The sequence below is a fragment of the Chenopodium quinoa genome, unplaced genomic scaffold (assembly GCF_001683475.1).
Source record: "Chenopodium quinoa cultivar QQ74 unplaced genomic scaffold, ASM168347v1, whole genome shotgun sequence".
Lineage (NCBI taxonomy): Eukaryota > Viridiplantae > Streptophyta > Magnoliopsida > Caryophyllales > Amaranthaceae > Chenopodium > Chenopodium quinoa.
Window position 1 is genome coordinate 732,665 of NW_018745120.1, and position 20,725 is coordinate 753,389.

General features: G+C 38.6%; 1 long non-coding RNA gene across 1 annotated transcript; it reads left to right on the top strand.

Moving 5' to 3' along the window:
• The first annotated feature begins 11,998 nt into the window (after positions 1–11,998).
• LOC110710086 lies at positions 11,999–14,791 on the top strand. Its single transcript, XR_002509116.1, has 3 exons — positions 11,999–12,353; positions 13,445–13,505; positions 14,589–14,791. It is a non-coding gene; the product is annotated as an uncharacterized LOC110710086 (long non-coding RNA).
• Positions 14,792–20,725: the final 5,934 nt, after the last annotated feature.

Genomic DNA, 20,725 nt, shown 5'->3' on the forward strand with positions numbered 1-20,725 from the left:
AGTTACTAGTTTGCGCGTGTTTGCATTATTGCTTGAATTATTTGTAAAATGCATGGGCCATTCACGTTAGTGAATGGATGAATGGAATAGATATTCTAATGCAGGTTTTATAATATGGCAACTAGTGGGGCCCGACTATGATAGTAAATACGGACTGTGATCCGTTATGTATTTTTGTAAATCTAAATACAGTTTGCGTACCGTTGCGTATTTTTGTACCTTAATATTTAGATTATTTCTAGTCTTACTAGTACTTGCATAATTGGTGGAGATGTCTCGAAGACATTGTTTCTAAGAAGACGAGCCAAGAGGATACAACGAAGGCCCTTGAAGAATTGAAGACTCAAGTTCAAGTGGTCATGCTAGTTTCCAAATGCATCTTTATTATGCTTTATATATTTTGCTTATATAATTGCGATGTTAGATGCATGTTAGGATTTCGAATGTTGAATGATTAGTTTAGTTCACTTAAATCAACCAACATAGAAACCCTAAGTCCCAAAGAAAATTGAGTTAAATTTGCCATTCCAAAATGACACTTACGGAACTAATGAGAATATTAATGGGTTGTGCCAAAGTACATCATTACTACTTTCCTAGGAAAGTAAGGTATGTTGGTGTGCTTGACAAAGCAAGACATCACATACACGTTAGTTTTGGTTAGACTCAACGATATCAGTATGGAGTCCTTAGATGTCGTGGCAATGGAGATAAAACGTCAAGAAAGCATTAGATGTGACGTTTTATCAAACCAAGAGTAGCTCAGAGGTATTAGAAATTGGATTGCTTACCTTAAAATATTAAGTGTTAAGACAAGCCAAAGCATGCTTTATCACTTTTAGATTTTTGGGGTCTTGGAATCGTTTTATTCTCGCCTAATTGGGACAATTTTAAATGTGTGGATAAAACGCTCAATAAGATTGAAAAATTTTGCATGTATGCTTTAAATTTCAAACTTATTGGTTTTATGAATGGTTTTTTCATTGCAAATTCTTTCAATTGTAGAATCATGTCTGCAACTAATAACAACAACTTAATGTGCCCGAAACTCCCCGATAAGTTGGCTTTTAGCCTAAACTAGGTCAACTTCAAGGAATGGGAAGAGGAACTCCGGAAAACTCTTCGGAATTTTTCTATGGAGTACATTCTTCCTACTCCCATTCAAAGCTTCTTCTCGAAGGGAATCATGAGTGATGAAGCTCATGATGCGTGGTCTTCCGATTCCAAGAAAGTCTCACGACTAATGGCTAATTCCATCCCGGAAAAATGGAAGGAAAAGTTCTCCTCCTATTTTCCGGACATGTTCCTCAAAGCACTTGAGGACATTGTCAATGTGAGAGTCACCAAGAGTCTCAATGGAAACTATGATGGACTTGTGTTTGATGTGACTAGGTCACTCTCAAACATGAAGGTAAAGCCACCGGAAGAGGGTTGCCTTGCTAAGGAGAGATACCGGCTTTGGTCGAAGGTCTATAATACCAAATTGAGACCCGGTATTCCCCTCCAACCTCATGTGCTTAGAATAACTAGGCTCTTCAAGCACATGGAGCTTCTCGGAATCCCATTGGAGGATGAGATGGCGGGTCATATCTTGCTTATCTCACTCCACTCGGGCTATGATGCACTCAGGATGCATATAGCTGCGGGAAAGGAGTCACACTCATTAAGAGATGTGGTGCAACTACTTCACAATGCCAACTCCTATGGAGCAACCAAATGCCTTTGAGAGCAAAGAAGAAGGAGTTCAAGAACAAAGCGAAGATACGATGCTTCTATTGTGGTGGGCAAGGCCATTACAAGAGGGAATGCAAGATCTTCCTAAGGGATGAGGAGAAGAGGAATGTTTCATTTACCTCAGGTATCTTCATTAACACTTGTATATAAGCTATTCATAGGTATTGGATACCATGTATGACTCACTTTATGCTCCCATTTTCAGGGACCAAATGAGAGGGCTTCACAAGTGGATGTGCAACCATGAGCGGACAATGAAGATGGTCTTTCTGTCATGCTTGTAGGCACATCTTTGTCTTTGGCTTGTAATAGAACTAATTCTCGTTTTATTATATTTTGAACATATTTTGATCTATGGCGTTGGATGCCGGGTTATTTGATCACAAGACTATAACAATGGTTGTTTTTGAATGTCATGCTTATGTTTTATGAGATCACATATTCTATATGTGACTAGACAAATGTTAATTGATAGGCCTTCGTCGAGCCTACCAAAGATAAAAACCTAACTTGGTCTCTCTATTGGGTAGAAAGGGCAAGTAAGGGTCGATCCCACAAGGACTAAGGGGAGCACTAACAAATATCGATTTGTGATAAGCTAATTCAGGTCTTTTTGAGTTATGAGTTATGAAGAAAAACTACAAACAATAATAAAAAGGATCTTGGGAAGATATCCACCAATTAAGTCATTCACAAACTACAATTTAACATACAAGACATAACAATTTGGGGATAAATTAGGGGAAGTCATCTAAGGCACCCAACTACTCTCTCAAGCTAGAGGGATTACTTGAGTCATGAATATAACCTACTCTCGTGGTTATAAAGCATAAAACAAGTGGTAAAGCATAATCACGATGACATAAAAATTCCCTTGACTAGAAATTCCTATTCTCATGGCATTTTAAGTCAATTAAGCATAAGGGAGCTAACTCAAGTTCATCTCTCAATCCTTCATTGAGAAAGCTTAGATAAATAGTTCTAGCAATGGCCACTTACAAGAACTAACAATAGAACACTTAAGCTCAACTAATTAACATCCCACATTAGCTAAATCAACACATACAAACAAGTATTTGTAAATTCATCAATGGTTTCAACCATCCCAAGTAAAAGAACTACTCACAAATCATAATAAATTGCAAAACTAAAGGAATTAACAACTAAGAACATGAAATCAAACACTAATCTAACATAAACAAGTAATTAAGGATGAAAAGATACAAAAATAAGTAAATAAAATAACAAAATAGGAGAGAGAGTAAGAAACTCTCATTGATATTGCAAGGAGTATTCAAATCTTCAAATCTCCTTTCTTCAATTCTTCATAATCCAAGCTTTCAACAAGTGTCTCTCACTTTCTCTCTCTAGAAAATGAGAGTTTCTATCTCTAAAAACCCTAACCTAAGCTAAAAACTACAAAAAATTTCTCTACAAATGAAGCTAAAGGGATATTATATAACCCCCAAGTAAAAGGACGGAAGAAACAAGAATCGGCCTGTCTACAGGTCGGCACGGACGTGCCAAAGGTTGCACGGGCGTGCAGACCTGTTAAAATGAGAACAATAGCTACTTCCTAACCTTTCATGGACGTGCATCACTTGACACGGACGTGCAACGTTTTGGCACGGACGTGCAGCTTTTTCTAGCAAAATAGCTTCGTTTCGGAAGGTCATAACTTCTTTATTACTCATTGGAATAAGGCATGTAACCAGCCGTTGAAAAGCTCTTGAGATGAACTTTAATCTCCAATTTGAATCACTTCAAAAACTTGAGCAGAAAAAAATTTATGGTCATTTGAAGTTGGCCTTAGTGAAAAAATCCTTCCAAAACCCTTCCAAATGCTCTTATTTCACTCTTGGACACTTTTCCTTGCTTCTTTCATTCTTCCATAGCTCCCTTATTTCCTCTTCTTGTCTCCAACTTCTTTTCTTCTTTGTCCAAAAGCTTCAAAGTGCCATATTTATACCTAAATATGCACTAAAACACTAGCAAACCCGTGAAGCATATAATACACAAAAAATGCATAAAAATAGAGTAATTAGTGAAATAAGGCATTGATTTCTCACAATTCTAAGGCTCAAAATCACTCTAAAATCATACAAAATAACAAGTTATCATTAATGATACCACCAAAAGAGCTAAGACCATTGATTCAAATCAAACCTACGTGTGGCATTGTCGTCTTGGCCACATTAACATCAAACGCATCAAGAAACTTCTTCATGAAGGGATTCTTGATTCATTTCACTTAGAGTCGTTTGAAAACTGCGAAGGATGCTTATTAGGCAAGATGATAAAGCAGCCATTCTCCAAGTTGGGAGTAAGGACTAGTGACTTATTGGGTCTTATACACACGGATGTATGTGGACTAATGAGCATAACCGCAAGAAATGGTTATTGTTATTTTATCACTTTCACGGACGAATTTAGTAGATATGGCTATGTCTACCTTATAACGCACCAATCTGAATCTTTTGAGAAATTCAAAGAGTTTCAAAGTGAAGTGGAAAATCAGCTAGGCATGAAAATCAAAGCACTTCAATCGGATCGAGGTGGCGAGTATTTGAGCCACGAATTCGACGATCATCTGAAAGAACATGGTATTCTTTCAGGATTAACACCTCTTGGAACTCCATAATGGAATGGAGTTTCCAAAAGGAGAAATCGAACTCTGTTAGACATGGTTCGATCAACGATGGGTCTTAGCAATCTTCCCATCTCTTTTTGGGGACACGCACTTTTAACCGCGATACTCACTTTGAACCGCACTCCGTCAAAAGCTGTCGAAAAGACTCCATATGAATTATGGACGAAGAAACCTCAACGAGTGTCTTTTCTTAAGATTTAGGGTTGCGAAGCATATGTCAAAAGATTAATTTTCTACAAACTTCATCCAAAATCTGACAAGCGTTTCTTTGTGGGCTATCCAAAAGAAACCAAGGGGTATTACTTCTACAACTAGTTTGAGAACAAGATATTTGTTGCTCGAGACGGTGTCATTTTGGAAAAGGAATATCTTTCCAAAATGATAAGTAGGAGGAAAATCGAACTTGATAAAGTTCGAGAGGATGAGCAACAAAGTCAACTTGACAAAACTAACAATCAAAGTGCTTTAGAAGCAGCTGTTGACATTGATCAGAGTCAAACTGACAATGTGCAAAGTCAAAATGACAATGCAAATGCTCAACATATTACCCTGTTTAGGTCGCAAAGGCCAAGATCTCAAACAGACAGATACCTCGGTGTTATCTTAGCCGAAGATCAAGACATCCTATTTGTAGATGGAGATGAGCCAGCGACATACAAACAAGCTATGACGAGCCCCGACTCCGCAAAATGGCAAGAAGCCATGAAATCCGAGATGGACTCCATGTTTGAAAATCAAGTCTAGGACTTGGTTGATTTGCCCAAAGGTTACACACCTATCGATTGCAAATGGATTTTCAAATTGAAAACTGACAAAGATGGAAATGTATATGTATATAAAGCTAGATTGGGGGAAAAAGGTTACAGGCAAATTCACTATTTTATGAGATATGGCAAATGAACGTCAAAATCGCCTTCCTTGATGGGATTTTGGAAGAAACTGAGTACATGACACAGCCGGAAGGTTTTGTAGATCCAAAAAATGCTGGGAAGTTATCAAGTTTAAGAAGTCCATTTATGGATTAAAGCAGGCAAGAAGAAGTTGGAATCTGCGATTCGATGAAGCCATTAGTGAGTTTGGTTTTATTAAGAATCCAGATGAGTCTTGTGTTTACAAGAAGGTCAGTGGGAGTGACATCACATTCCTTGTCTTATATGTCGATGACATATTGCTAATTGGAAACAACATTCCAATATTGGAGTCCGTAAAGACTTGGCTTGGAAAGTGTTTCTCAATGAAGGACTTGGGAGAGGCACAGTACATATTGGGCATCAAGATCTATTGGGATAAATCTAAAAGGATGATTGGATTGAGCCAAGTACTTATATCGATAAGGTACTTGCACGATTCAATATGGAGGAAGCCAAGAGAGGCCACCTACCCATATCACATGGCATAACTCTCAGCAAGAAATAGTGTCCAAAGACACCTGATGAGCGAGAGAGGATGAGTTTGATTCCATATGCTTCACTTATTGGATCGATCATGTATGCCATGATATGTACTAGGTCGGATGTATCGTATGCCTTGAGTGCTACGAGCCGATACCAACCAGAGCCAGGAGAGGCGCATTGGACTGCGGCCAAGAATATCCTAAGAATATCCTAAAATACTTGGCAGCTTCGGAAGCAGCTAAGGAGGTAGTTTAGATTTGTAAGATCGTTGGAGAACTTGGTGTAATCCCCTCAATAAAGGGACTAATAAACCTCTACTATTATAATAGTGGGGCTATAGCTCAGGCCAGAAAGCCAAGGGAGCATCAAAAAGTCAAACATGTCATGAGGCGATTTCACATGATAAGGGAATGGAAGTCCGAGGGTGAAATCAGAATTTGTAACATTGGACGGACGACAATGTAGCCGATTCACTCACTAAACCTTTGCATCAAGTGAAACAAAACAAGCACGTTGAGGCAATGGGAATCAGGCACGTTGGAGATTGACTTTGAATTCCCTATTTGTGTGTTTTAATTAAGTTGTGGAGATCTTAATGTAAAACACCATGTTAAACCATTCAGTAATGGAGTAATTTAATTTTTCTGTAAATTATTATTCCATTTCTATTTAATTGTGGTTTAGAATTAAATAATGAGTCCATTCGATTTGAACATTTAAAATAGGGTATCTGACAAGCGCTAAATCGGTCGCACAATCTAGGCTAGGTCAAACACATTTATAACAAACACCTCACTCAAACAAGTACAATGGCAAGCAAGGGTTTGGTCCACGGAGAACGGGAATCAATTGCTAAATAATCTTAACGCTCAAGCTAATTCGAAATCAAGGTATAAGTGGTGATTAACTAACAAACTACAATTAAGGATTAAATTCAAGGGATTAAAACACTAGGGGAATGGGATTCACTCAACCAATAGCAATTAGGCAAATACGGAGGAACAAGGGTAATGGAGTAGCAAAGACCACAAGCAAGACCAACTTCAAACGATATGAAAACAACTCAAATCACTAAGCTTAGATCCCTCATTAACTTAGCAACAAAAGATACATAATCATATTGTAATAGGTAATGAAACATTCAACTCACATTTCCATGTCGAACCAAACATTTCATGCCATCAAGTTCAATAATCTAGGTTAATTACTCCTATCATAAGGAACTAACAAGCAATCCCATATAATCCATTTTAATCACGACCCATCATCAAAATCACTCCCAAACTCACATAATCACCATTAGGTTGGGTTTCACCCAACCCCTAGCTAAGGAACTACTCACACATCATATTGAAAAGCACAAAATCAAAATCTAGGGTTCCATCGTGCTCAACAAACTTGGAATAGTAACTTACTAAAAATAGAACCAACATTCAACAACAATCATCAAAGAACTAAAAGGGATTCAAATAACAAGGTATAGCATGATAAATAAGAAAACAAGTAAAGTGGAAGAGAAAAGTTACTAAAATGAAGCTTCAAAATCTTGATTACAAATGTTGCCAAATCTTGATAATAATCTTGAATACTAGTACAAAGATGTCAAAGTTGATGAAATCTAAGCTAAACTCTTAAGAAAATTGTTTTAGACCCAACAAGGGGTGATATTACAAGACTTTCTCTCTCTAAAATCTGGATACCCTCATAAATGAGGCAATTAGTCTATTTATAATAGTCCAAAACAAAGGGGGCGGAGAGAACAAGAAACTGCTTCTGAAATAGATCGGCACGGGCGTGCCAAACACTGCACGGCCGTGCAGAAGGGTTAGAAGAGCTGAAAACTGGAGCAGGGGCCTGGCACAGGCGTGCCAAATATGGCACGGGCGTGCCAGTGCGTGGCACGGTCGTGCAGCCAAGGCAGAAACTTCAACGTTATCAGCAGATATCTTGCACGGGCGTGCCATCATCAAGCACGGGCGTGCAGCTTTCAGCATGGGCGTGCAGCTTTCAGCACGGGCGTGCAGCTTTCAGCACGGGCGTGCGAATTCCAGCACGTCCGTACAACCATCACAGAGGGCTTTTCCAATCATCAAACTTATTCGCACGACCGTGCCAAGCATTGCACGACCGTGCACAGCCCCAGGAGGTCTTCAAATGAAAATCTTGCCTAGCCAAAGAATGTTCAAGGCCATGGCTTCTATCCCAACCATCGGGATGTCCCGTAGGGGTCCAAGCATCCCTGAAAGTGCATCAAAACACTAACAAAACCCGTGAAGCATGACAAATATGACGAAAGTGCGGAAACAAAGCGATAAGAGAGCAAAAATGGCTAGAATATGGCAATAAGTGAGCACTAAATCACCCTAAAACCGCGCAACTAAAGTACGCTGTCAAATCCCCCTAAGCTGGACTTTTGCTAGTCCTCGAGCAAAACATATACAGTAGAGATGAGGCAAGAACTACGAAGACTACATAACATGGCAAGGCATTAAAATCACATCAAATCTCAAAAACGGGAAGAATGCTTGATTCGGACTCACAAGAATAAATAAACGCCAAAGAATGCTAGCCCTTTTCTCAAATAAACGAAAGAAAACACGACCTAAGATGCCCATGGTTGAAAGAAACAAATCTAAACCAAGCATAGAGAACTAGTGATTCATTCTCACCCTAGCCCCATCTAAACAGTCCGCGTCCTCCCCATTAGTATCAAATTATCCCTTTAGCTAGCTCCTCATGATTCCACGAAGGAACCGGAAAAAGATTCAAATATTTTGAGGAAATAACGAAGATATCCCGACATCTCAATTACGCATGATCTCTCTATAGGGTTGAAAATCATCTCCCTCCACCGGTCTATAGGCCACACACCTCTAAAGTCTAAGGGCCCTACAAAGGTTGAAATGAGTTAGCAAAGGGTAAAGGTAGGAGAATTCAAATTAAAATATTAGGGGTGTATCCTAAGTGAAGCAAATGAGTCGTCACCCTCAAAACAAAACTCAAGAAACGCACCAAATCACAATTGAATAAGCATAACCTTGAATATGTCACACTACCAACTTTATTAAATCTAAACTCAAAACAAACCCCATTTTCTTGAAACTTTATTTGATGTCCTTGCCTTTTTTTTAAACTTGGGACGACTTTTTTTTTCATAGAAATACAAATCGACATTCACATTGCAATCTTTCTTTTCTTTTCTGCTTTGCAAAGCTTTCTTACATTGCATTTTCACATTCAAATTCAGCTTTCAACCCCTTGTTTTTTTTTTTATAATTTTTTATTTTTTTTAGATCCAAATCATCAAAACACAATTCTTGCTTATAAGCAATCCGCTCAAATAACAGCCCAACGAGCCAAACGCTTCATTACTAAAGGGTCGGTGAAACTTCAGTCATTAGGGTTGTAATGTGGGTAAACAAGAATGGGAAATATAAGGCTCAAATTGGCTAGCAAGTAGGTTGATGCAAAATAGAAAATCAATTTGTAACTAAATAAAAAGAAGTAAAATGAAGATGAGAATATGCCCTTTTCCTCCTCTGAAGGTGTTAAGTCACGGTCTTGGGGGCTAAAAATCAACACAAAGATCAACACATGCGTAATCAAGGATCCAAAAGTGTCGCTCAACAAGAATGATGAAGGCTAGAACAATTAAAACCTCACAAGGGATGAAGAAAGTTAAGCAATTACCAACCAAAGGGTTTAAATCTACTATAGGGAGCAACTCCATCTTACCACAAACCCATGAACTAAGGTTTCAAATGATCTCAAAAGTTCTAGCCTAGCTACCTTAGCTAAATCTCTTCTATTTCAACCAAGGGCACTCTCAAACCGTGCAATCCATCATTGACACAAGAAACAACAAGCATTCTAAGGCACAATCATTGCAAGAATCAAGTCCAAATACATGAGCAAAAATCCAAAACCAAATACATCATCTTGCCATATCATGCTCAAAACTAAGAAAAGCCAAAACAAAGGAAAATAGGAAGAAATCAAACGGTTCACAAAGAGGCATATATATCCAAGTAAATCCCAATCGACAAACAATGATCGTTGATATCAACATCAACGATCCCAGCTTCATTAGAACCAATCAAACATCCTCGAACCATTCAACTCCATCCTAAAACTATCCTAGACTAAGCACACCAAAGAAATAAAAACTAAAAGAAAGGTCTCACCAAATGCTCTTGAAGGCACAACCAAGCAACCGTATCATTTGACGATTCTCCAAATGTTGCTTTTATGAATCTTCAAATCTACACAATGAGATGAAAACAATCCAAAACAAACACTAGACAAAGAAATAGGTTAGAAAAGGAAAAGGAAAAATAAAAGCTAACAATATATATACTTATTTTTTTTTACAAGAAGCAACTATGGAGCAACAATTCACCCCCCCAATCTAGTATAAACATTGTCCTCAATGTTAGACATCAAGGAATTGAGAGGGAAAAAGGGGTATACCTCAATGGCTAGGGCCACCGCCTTGGGAGCTCGGTCCCGGGTAGAATTGGCGGTAAACGGAACGGAAGTCGTGAGCTCACCATGAAGACGATCGAAGCTATCCCTCATGGTAGTGAAAGCAAGCGTCATGTCTTCATTAGACTTCCTAACGCTCTCGTTGGACAGCCGTAATCCCTCAAAATCCGTGCGGAGGCCTTGAAAACCTTGTTGTAAGTCGTCAAAGCGCTGCTCATAATTAGATGAGCTACTCCTAGCCTCCGGCATTGGGGAATCAGACCCTTGCCTAAATTGTTGCTGGCCTTGCTGCTATTGGGGTTGCTCCTCCCCTTGGCCCTGATCATCACCACCACCACCATCATCATCATCATCATTATCATCATCATCATCACCATCGCTGTCACCGTCAAAATCAGGAGCGAAGAGCCAATTTTCGGGATTGTAAAGGACTGTCTTCTCGGGATTTAGGAGATATGCATAGGACTTGCCTCCCACAAGCCACAAGAAACAATCTGTAATCCCCCATACAATAGGTTATTCAAAGGCTTGCCTTTGAAAATAGGAGAGGCTGTTATTCCATCGAATCTTATTGAGTTCAACTTGGGGGACTTGGATGTCATTCTGGGGATGGACTGGCTAAGCTTATACAAAGCTAAGATAGACTGTGGGATACAGAGAGTGCACCTGAGTGATCCTTTGGGTAAGGTGTCCTATAGACGTTTTAGGAAGTCGGGAGAGTATTGGGATCATTTCTGCTTTAAAGGTTAAGAAGTTGGTGAGTAAGGGGTATCCATTGTACTTTTGTTGTGTCCAAGATTTGAGTAAGGGTGAGAATAGGCGGATTGAGGATGTACCCATTGTGAACGAATTTTTAGATGTCTTTCCGGATGAGATTTCGGGGATGCCACCTAAAAGGGAAGCTGAGTTTGCAGTCATGCCTTTTATGTACCTGATGAACCGAGTGTTTCGTGAATACTTAGATAAGTTTGTGGTTGTGTTCATTGATGACATATTGGTGTACTCGAGGAATGAAGAAGAACATGCTCAACATTTGAGAATCATTCTGGAAACTCTTAGAAGTAACAAGTTGTATGCCAAGTTTTCAAAGTGTGAGTTCTAGTTGGAAAATGTTGCTTTTCTAGGGCACTACTTTTCCTAAGGAGGGTGTATCAGTAGATCCTGCAAAGATCAACGCAGTAAGTGAGCAGCCTACTTCTAAGAATGTGGCTAATGTTCATAGTTTCTTGGGATTACCAGGGTATTATAGAAGGTTCTTAAAGACTTTTTGAAGATGTGAAGTTAGTGAAGGTCCTTTGGTCTAATCATGAATACGAAGAGGCCACTTGGGAGGCCGAAAAAGAGATGAGAAAGAAATACCCCAAGTCTTTTGACGAGGTGATTTACGAGGGCGTAACTCTTTTCTTTTAAGAGGGGTAGAATGCAGTGTGATTTCGCGTTTTACCTCATTTATGCCATTTATTGCTTTAAGTTGCATGAACTTGCTTATTATTCCCAAGTATTGTTGTGTTTGCATGCTAATAAAGTACGTAAACTTTGGGCTAAGTACGAGTTATCGAGTATGAGCTCAATTTGTTAGGCATATATGATTGAGAAACAAGCAATTTACAGCAATACAAAACGTAATAGTATTGAGAAATTATGGATTTTGGGTTAAGTTTCGGGGACGAAACTTCTTTTAAGAGGGGTAGATTGTAATCCCCCATATTTTTCTTAGTAAATAATAATTATATACTTTTATGTATACGAATATTTTTTAATAATTTTATGTTTATATAAAAAATATTTTGGAAAGATTTCACAAAATAAAAACGAATTACTTACTTTGGGCCATGACTACCATTCTAACAAAAAAAAAAGAGCCCATACCCTCATTTTTAATTAAGTAAACTTCTTCCCCAAAACCTCCTATAAACCCACCTACTGCTTCCCCTACTCCCTTTCCCTTGTTTCCCTACTTCATTCACGAAACACACAAAAAAAATAAAAATAAAATAAAATTCGCTGCTACTGTCGCCTGCGTGGCTGCTGTCGCCGCTGCACTGCTGCTGCCACCGGCGACCCGTCGCGGCTGCCCGAACCACCAGCCGGTTTCCCCTCACTTCCCTTCTCTTCTATCTTCCTCTTTTCTTGTTTTAATTTCTTTAAAAATTTAATCTTTATATGAATTATTGATTTAATTATGCATATACATGATGAATATTGCAAATTTATTGAGTTATGTTGAGAAATTGTTGAGTTTATGATATACTAAGTACATGATTATTTTCAGATTTTATTAATTACGAAATTAGGGTTTAAAAATCGTGATTTTTGCAATGTTTTGGGCTTAAATCGTGAATAATTGATTTAACTAATTACTTTGTATTTAAATATGGTTCTACCTTTAATTTTCGATGGTTATATGTAATTTTTAGATTTTCAGAAAAGCTGATTTTGGGTTTTAAATGTCGATTTTTCATGATTTGGGGGTTTAAAACGTGAATGATTGATTTAATTACTTACCTTGTGTTTAATTATGATCCTAACCTTAAATTTTGATGAGTATAATAATTTTCAGATTTTTAAGAAAGCTGAATTTTTGGGTTCAAAGTAGGAAGATTAAATTATTTGATTATAGTATGTATAAAATTATGTTTAAATTCAATTACCTTGATTATAAACTAAATTTCAGATTTCAAATTATGTATATGCTAGGGTTTAAGTTGTGAAATTTGAAGGTTTAAGTGGGTACTTATGAATATAATTGAATTCTAATTATATATTCCAAGTTTAGATATTTGTATCCCTATATTCTACTACTAAACTAAAATTTCAGATTTTAAACCCAACTTTAAATAGCTTTAAATCATGGTTTTATGATGGATTTTCAAGTTTTCAACATACTAACATGCTATAGAATGATTATTTCAAATGAAAATGTTTATGCGGTTGTTTTATAATTTTAAACTAAATTTTCATATTTATAATTTTACTTTAAAGTGCTGAAATTTTATGCTATAAGCTATACTTTTATGATTTTAGCATATGAACTCATAGTTCAAGTACTAAATTATTAACTTTGGCTATTGGGAATAATTTAAGAGTATTATTTCAATGATTTATAGGATTTTAAAATAGTTTGGTATTGCTGTAAAACAGTTTGCTTGGGTATTAATTGAGCTATTGTTGTTTTGTTTAGAGAGGACTTCATAGAAGGTGACTTGTAGCCTTAAAGTGGCCAACCAATTTGTGTACTCAAGGTACGTACATAAATACGAGGAACCCTGATTTAGGAGCATGCTTAGGGACTTGGAAAAACCTAGAATCATGCTAGGGAACTTGTGGATTGGTTGACATTGTTTGGTAATGAGTTGATTGATGATAAATGTGATGATTTCTTTAATTCATGTATGAGAAATTGCATTGATTTTTCCTTATGAGCATTATTTATGCAATACTTTACAAGGAGAGCTTAGAAGCAAAACTACAAGTATACATATGGAATGAATCATTTTAATTACTTATTCATTTGTATTGAAATGGAATGAGTAAAGGTAGAGTTAAAGTCTTATAAGACAAGATTGTGGATATGAGGTGCCTTATGCATTTAAGGGGTTTATACACCGAGGTAGTTAAAGGATTCAATAATAAATGATGTTTGTCACTGATAAATTAAGAATTGAATTGGAAACTTGAATGATTTGAATGATTGATGTATGATTGGTTTTGTTGTTTGCATATGAGTCATCACCAAATTTAAACTGGTAAATCACGTAAAGTGCAAGAAGGATGAGCAATAAAACTCTGGATTTGTGCACATCTAGAGTAATGACAATCAGGGGTTGGGGTTCACGGGGTATTAGCCGTGCACTTTTCAGAGGCCGTCTGCTCTACGAGTCTCTTGTTTAAATTCTTTTAAATTATAATGAGTTAGATGAGATCTCATACTAGCTATGGCCACGGAGTCGCGCCCGTCTGCCATTGGATGTTTATCAATGTCTCCGAAAGGAGGCATAGGGTTTTCTTATTTAATGTTCCGTAATAGAGCACAGGGGGACAACCTGGTCTATTGCTTAATCCAATCAATTATTGAAGTGATCAATGCTATTTAAATAAAAACTTAGTAATGAGTAACTATTGAGTCATGTGTTCGACTCAATGATAATATTGTGAGTGTATGGAATGCTTGTTAGTATCATGCTATGACTCTTTACTGTATTTCATAGTTTGTATGTACTTAGCGTTGCTGATCGCGTGCTTTTGTGTGTTTTCTTTGGTCATGGCCTTCGCCTTCAATGACCCTGTAATGATCCAATCCTTACACTTGTAATATTGGGGAGCAGATTCATCACAGGTTTTTGGCATAAACTGAAATTACATCAGGGTGATGGGAATTGAGTGGAGCGTTGGTTAATTACTTAGCTTATTTCACTTCATAGACTGAGTTTATTTTGACTATAATTTTACTTCCTATTTTATTTGGATTTTGAATAAGGGCCTTTATGGTTCCAACTTGTAAGTCTAAAGCCTGATTTTGGTTTTTAGTTTCAAAACTTATATCCTTTTCTTTTTTTTAAAAAAAAAACTAAGTTAGTTTTCCGCTGCTGATTTCTGAAACTAGCCTTAACGTTTTAAGACGTGGCGGTAGCACTCCAATAATTCTCTTACAGGTTTTACAGGTTTTACAGGTTTTACAGGTTATACAGGTTTTACAGGTTATTACAGGTTTTTACAGGTTTTCTTTTAGAGAGAATTATTGGGGTGTTACAATATCCTCCTCTTGGGTCTCCTCTAGCCATTGCATGGCCTTGAGAGCCCTCATGTCAAGCCGGGTTGGCCCCGGTAAGATCTCTTCACCTGAAAAATCAAGGTGAAAGAAAACAGCAATAATGGTAATCATTCCCCCAATGGTGATCACCCCACCCCCTTTGTCAACATCCTCTAGGTGGTCAACCAACCAAGCCCCTAAGTCAAGTCTCCCATCCCCCTCACTAAGGTGCCATAGGAAGAGAAGCTCTCTACTAGAGACAGCTCCGGAGCTATCCCCCCTAGCGAAGATGGTAAGGGCTTTGACCTTTGAGCAAGGCGGAAAGCGGGGTTTACAATCGAAGAAGCCTTATCCGACCTAGGATTCCTGTTGGTTCTACCGGTGATCTTTTGCCAAAAGGCACCCGGGAAGAAGTTTTTGGATGTCTTATCCTTAGGCCCAAACTTGCCACCCGATCGCCACCTAAAAGCCGTGTTCACTTGCTCTATGGTCATTTTATGGGGTTGGTTCATCAACTGAAAAGTCATATACCGCGGGGAGAGGGCGGTGTCTTGGTGCACATATAAAGAGGATAAAAACTCAAGTGTAAGTCTTCTATATGTGCTTGCATGTAAGTCTAAACAAGTCTCCATCCTAGCATACGAAAATAGATGCCTCATATCCCCTTCAATCCCTAGAGCATTCCCTACCGAAGGGTCATAAAATCTCGTGGGTCTCATTTTTCGCTTGCTTATCCTAAGGAAATTGGTCATAAAGTCCGGATTATTAAATTCAATCCCTAGGGTATCCACCTGTGGTGGAGCAACGGAGGGGGAAGGTTGGGTACGGGATCTTTTGTTAGCGTTAGAAGCATTCTTTCGACGAGACATGATGAATTGGGTGATGAACTAAGGCTAAAGAAAACAAATTCCAACAATAATCAACTCAAACACCAAACCAATCACAAGAACCCTAGACAACAATCAATTACTATCACAAACACCAATAATCCAACAATTTGAAACAAGGTTAGCAAATATATATATGAATATCAAAAATCAAAGTGAGTAAAGAGATTGAAGTGAGTATACCAATGCTTAATGTGGGTGAAAAACCCACAAATGAACTCCAACAACGCTCCTTTACACTTGCTAGACCTTCTTGCTTCACCAATTCCTCCAAAGATGCAAACTTGAAAAACCCCCAAATTTGAAGTTTGAAAGTTAGGGTTTGAAAAATATGGCTAGAAATTCGAATTTGAGAGGAAAAGGATGAAGTAGATTGATGAATATTGATGGGAATGATGATAGAAAGAGATTTGAAGAGGAAAGTTTGAAGATTTGTGGAGTTTTGATGGGGGATTTGAAGGCTTCAAGGGGGATTCGAATGGGTAGAGAGAGAAAGTTTGAGTGAGTGTGAAAAAAGGAGTGAGGGGAAAAAGGGAAGTAAAAAGAAAAGCCTTGAAATCACAAACTGCTCGAGTGGCACGGGCGTGCAGGATCCCCGGCAACGGCGCCATTTTGACAAGCGCTAAATCGGTCGCACAATCTAGGCTAGGTTAAACACATTTATAACAAACACCTCACTCAAACAAGTACAATGGCAAGCAAGGGTTCGGTCAACGGAGAATGGGAATCAATTGCTAAATAATCTTAACGCTCAAGCTAAATCGAAATCAAGGTATAAGTGGTGATTAACTAACAAACTACAATTAAGGATTAAATTCAAGGGATTAAAACACTAGGGGAATGGGATTCACTCAACCAATAGCAATTAGGCAAATAAGGAGGAACAAGGGTAATGGAGTAGCAAAGACCACATGCAAGACCAACTTCAAACGATATGAAAACAACTCAAATCACTAAGCTTAGATCCCTCATTAACTTAGCAACAAAAGATACATAATCATATTGTAATAGGTAATGAAACATTCAACTCACATTTCCATGTCGAACCAAACATTTCATGTCATCAAGTTCAATAATCTAGGTTAATTACTCCTATCATAAGGAACAAACAAGCAATCCCATATAATCCATTTTAATCACGATCCATCATCAAAATCACTCCCAAACTCACATAATCACCATTAGGTTGGGTTTCACCCAACCCCTAGCTAAGGAACTACTCACACATCATATTGAAAACCACAAAATCAAAATCTAGGGTTCTATCGTGCTCAACAAACTTGGAATAGTAACTTACTAAAAATAGAACCAACATTCAACAATAATCATCAAAGAACTAAAAGGGATTCAAATAAAAAGGTATAGCATGATAAATAAGAAAAAAAGTAAAGTGGAAGAGAAAAGTTACTAAAATGAAGCTTCAAAATCTTGATTACAAATGTTGCCAAATCTTGATAATAATCTTGATTACTAGTACAAAGATGTCAAAGTTGATGAAATCTAAGCTAAACTCTTAAGAAAATTGTTTTAGACCCAACAAGGGGTGATATTACAAGCCTTTCTCTCAAAAATCTGGATACCCTCATAAATGAGGCAATTAATCTATTTATAATAGTCCAAAACAAAGGGGGCGGAGAGAACAAGAAACTGCTTCTGAAATAGATTGGCACGGGCGTGCCAATTACTGCATGGCCGTGCAGCAGGGTCAGAAGAGCTAAAAACGGTCGTGCAGCCAAGGCAGAAACTTCGACGTTATCAGCAGCTATCTTGCACGGGCGTGCCATCATCAAGCACGGGCGTGCAGCTTTCAGCACGGGCGTGCCAATTCCTGCACGTCCGTGCAGCCATCACAGAGGGCTTTCCCAATCATCAAACTTATTTGCACGGCGGTGCCAAGCATTGCACGACCGTGCACAGCCCCAGGAGGTCTTCAAATTAAAATCTTGCCTAGCCCAAGATTCTTCAAGGCCATGGCTTTTATCCCAACCATCGGGATGTCCCGTAGGGGTCCAAGCATCCCTAAAAGTGCATCAAAACACTAACAAAACCCGTGAAGCATGACAAATATGAAGAAAGTGCGGAAACAGAGCGATAAGAGAGCAAAAATGGCTAGAATATGGCAATAAGTGAGCACTAAATCACCCTAAAATCGCGCAACTAAAGTACGCTGTCAGTATCAAGGCCATGTCTTGGATAAAGAAACACCTATTAAGTCAATGTTGAATATCATATTGAAATTATCTCTAATCGATGTCATTTGAAAGTTGGACGACTAATGATCAAGTGAGATTAGTGTGTAGTATGATTTATAGCACCGTTTCTTGTGCTACAAGGACATGATTGTCATAAATCATCTGCACAGGTATTAGTTCGGAACTATACCGGATCGACCTATGAGAATACTTTAAGATATTTGACAATCCTCATAAGTATATCGCTTATTATGGCTGTCGAAACCTCTTTCATCGACCATGAGTGTTGTTAGTTCTCTTGTTTGGGTACTAATCCGCTTTGATGTTGTCAAACGTTTGCCGTAAAAAAAGGATTATGAAGGCAACATTTGGGCGGCTAGGGCCTCTTAGTAAGGGAAGCTAACAATGCAAGATTGGGAATGTCCCCCTATTAACAATAGGGAACATGTCTTTGTTGTTTACAAGGCCTCTCAAAGAGCGAGACTGTGAAAATGCATGGCCGTGCTTAGATGGATTTTAGAAATCATCTGCTTATTGACAATCAAACTCGAAAATCGAGAAACACTTCGGGACGTAATAAGGATGACTAAAAATCTTACCTTATAGCACATGAAGAGACATTAAGTGACATAGGAAATAGGCTATACACAATTAGCACACTTGTCCAAAAGGACAAGAGGGAGATTGAAAGGAATGGTGTCTTTCGAACAAGTGTATTATTCCGATAGAGGGTTCGGAATTAATTAAAAGCTAATTATTCAGTGAGGTCAAGTGATTTGAATGCCTAGTTGGAGGCCGCTTCCGATCAGTAATATTAATCCATAATTAATATTACAGCTTAATCTTGAATGAACCCTTCGGGTCACACCCAATCGAAGAACCAAACCGAATCGACGAATTAATCCGAAGGATTCTATAAGTCAATAAAGTATTTACGAACAAAGACCTCGAATTCCGAGCTTAGAGCGTCAAAACCGAGCGTCGTAAGTCGAGTTGAATTTAGGAATCGACGAGACAGAAAAATCGACCAAACGACAAGTCATTGCTAGAGCAATATAGCTGGCGAGGTTGCGGAATGGCGAGCTAGCTAGCATCGCTAGTTAGCGGGCAGCATGGGCAACATTGCTAGCGCGCATGCTAGCGTGCTAGCATCAGCCGCACCATCGCAAGCAAGGCCAACAGCACGCATATGCTAGCTGGGCCTTGTGAGTGATAGCAGCAGCTAGCTACGCAATGCTAGCGATAGAAGCGCAGCAGCAACTCGCAAGAGTTTATGGTAGCAACGCCAGCATTCCCAGTAGCAGCCCGCACGCATGTGTGGTGTTCTTGCTAGGCTGCCAGCATACGCGACCAGCTGGCAGGCCCAACCAAGGGGCCAGGCCGCCAGCGAGGCAACCTTGGTGCCCAAGGCAGGCCACTCCTAGCTGGTGCGCCGTGAGTGGTGCATTGTGTGTGTGAGGACCGGTTGTGAGGATTGCTTGGGAAGCAAGGGGTGGATGGTCCCCCCATGTGGTCCTCATCTAACCACTTGCTCTCTCCTTGCCACTTGTCGTTTGGTGATTCATTTGGATATTTAATTTAATTTGGAATTAAATTGAATTCCATTTTGCATTTTTTCCAACTCTCCCACATTGATGGGAGATGAGATTTCTAGGGCTCCTTTTCCTTTAAATACCAATCATTTGGCAATGGGAAGGAGCACTTGAGTTGTGAACTTGAAGGGATCTCCAAGAAGAAAAAACCTTTGTTCTAATACTCTAAGTTATTTTTGGCCTAGCCCCGACTAAGCTTCGAGGTAAGGGCCGGGTCGGTTCGGGGAGCGAGGGTGTTAGCCGTCGGAGGTTCACGCATTTGCGGGACACTTCGCTTTCAAGTCTGAGCTCTAGTGAGAGCGAAGCACGCGTCGTAGGTAATGATTCTTTCCCTCTCCTCTTGTTAATTATGTGATTATGCTTTTAATACATGCTTAGTTACTTTAATTTGTGTGTGGATTTTGGGCCGATTTCCTTTCGCGTGATGTTGGACATCACGAAACCCAACAGATATCATCTAGTCTTTTAAGGATATCGTCCAGTCTTTGGATTATAATAGTCATAGGTTGGATGATATAATCTAGTCTTTTGAGGATACATCTTCACTTTGGAGGATATCAACTAGTATTTAGTTTTTAGAGGATATCATCTAGTCTTTTAAGGATATTGTCCAGTATTTGGATTATATTAGTCACAGGTTGGATGATAAAATCTAGTCTTTTAAGGATATCATCTTCACTTAGGAGGATATCAACTAGTATTTAGTCTTTATAGGATATAATCAAGTCACTGGAGGATATCTTTTAGTCTTAATCGTGCCTGCGAAACCCTGTACAAACGGGCTTCAAACCCGCGCCTTTTTTAATCGAGCCTGTGAAGCCCGGTACAACCGGGCTTCAAACCTGTGCCATTGTTTAATTCGTGGGTTTGTGTTTCAATGCATGAAGTGTTTCGTGCGGCTGATAAGTATCATTGATAACACATTTTAGGGCGTTTGAAAGGGGGTTTACATGCTTAGTTTTAGGTTTATTTTGGTGTTTCTTTGTTCTTTCTATTCCTTTTAATCTTTTTTTAGTTATCTTTGTGTTAGTTTATGGTTTT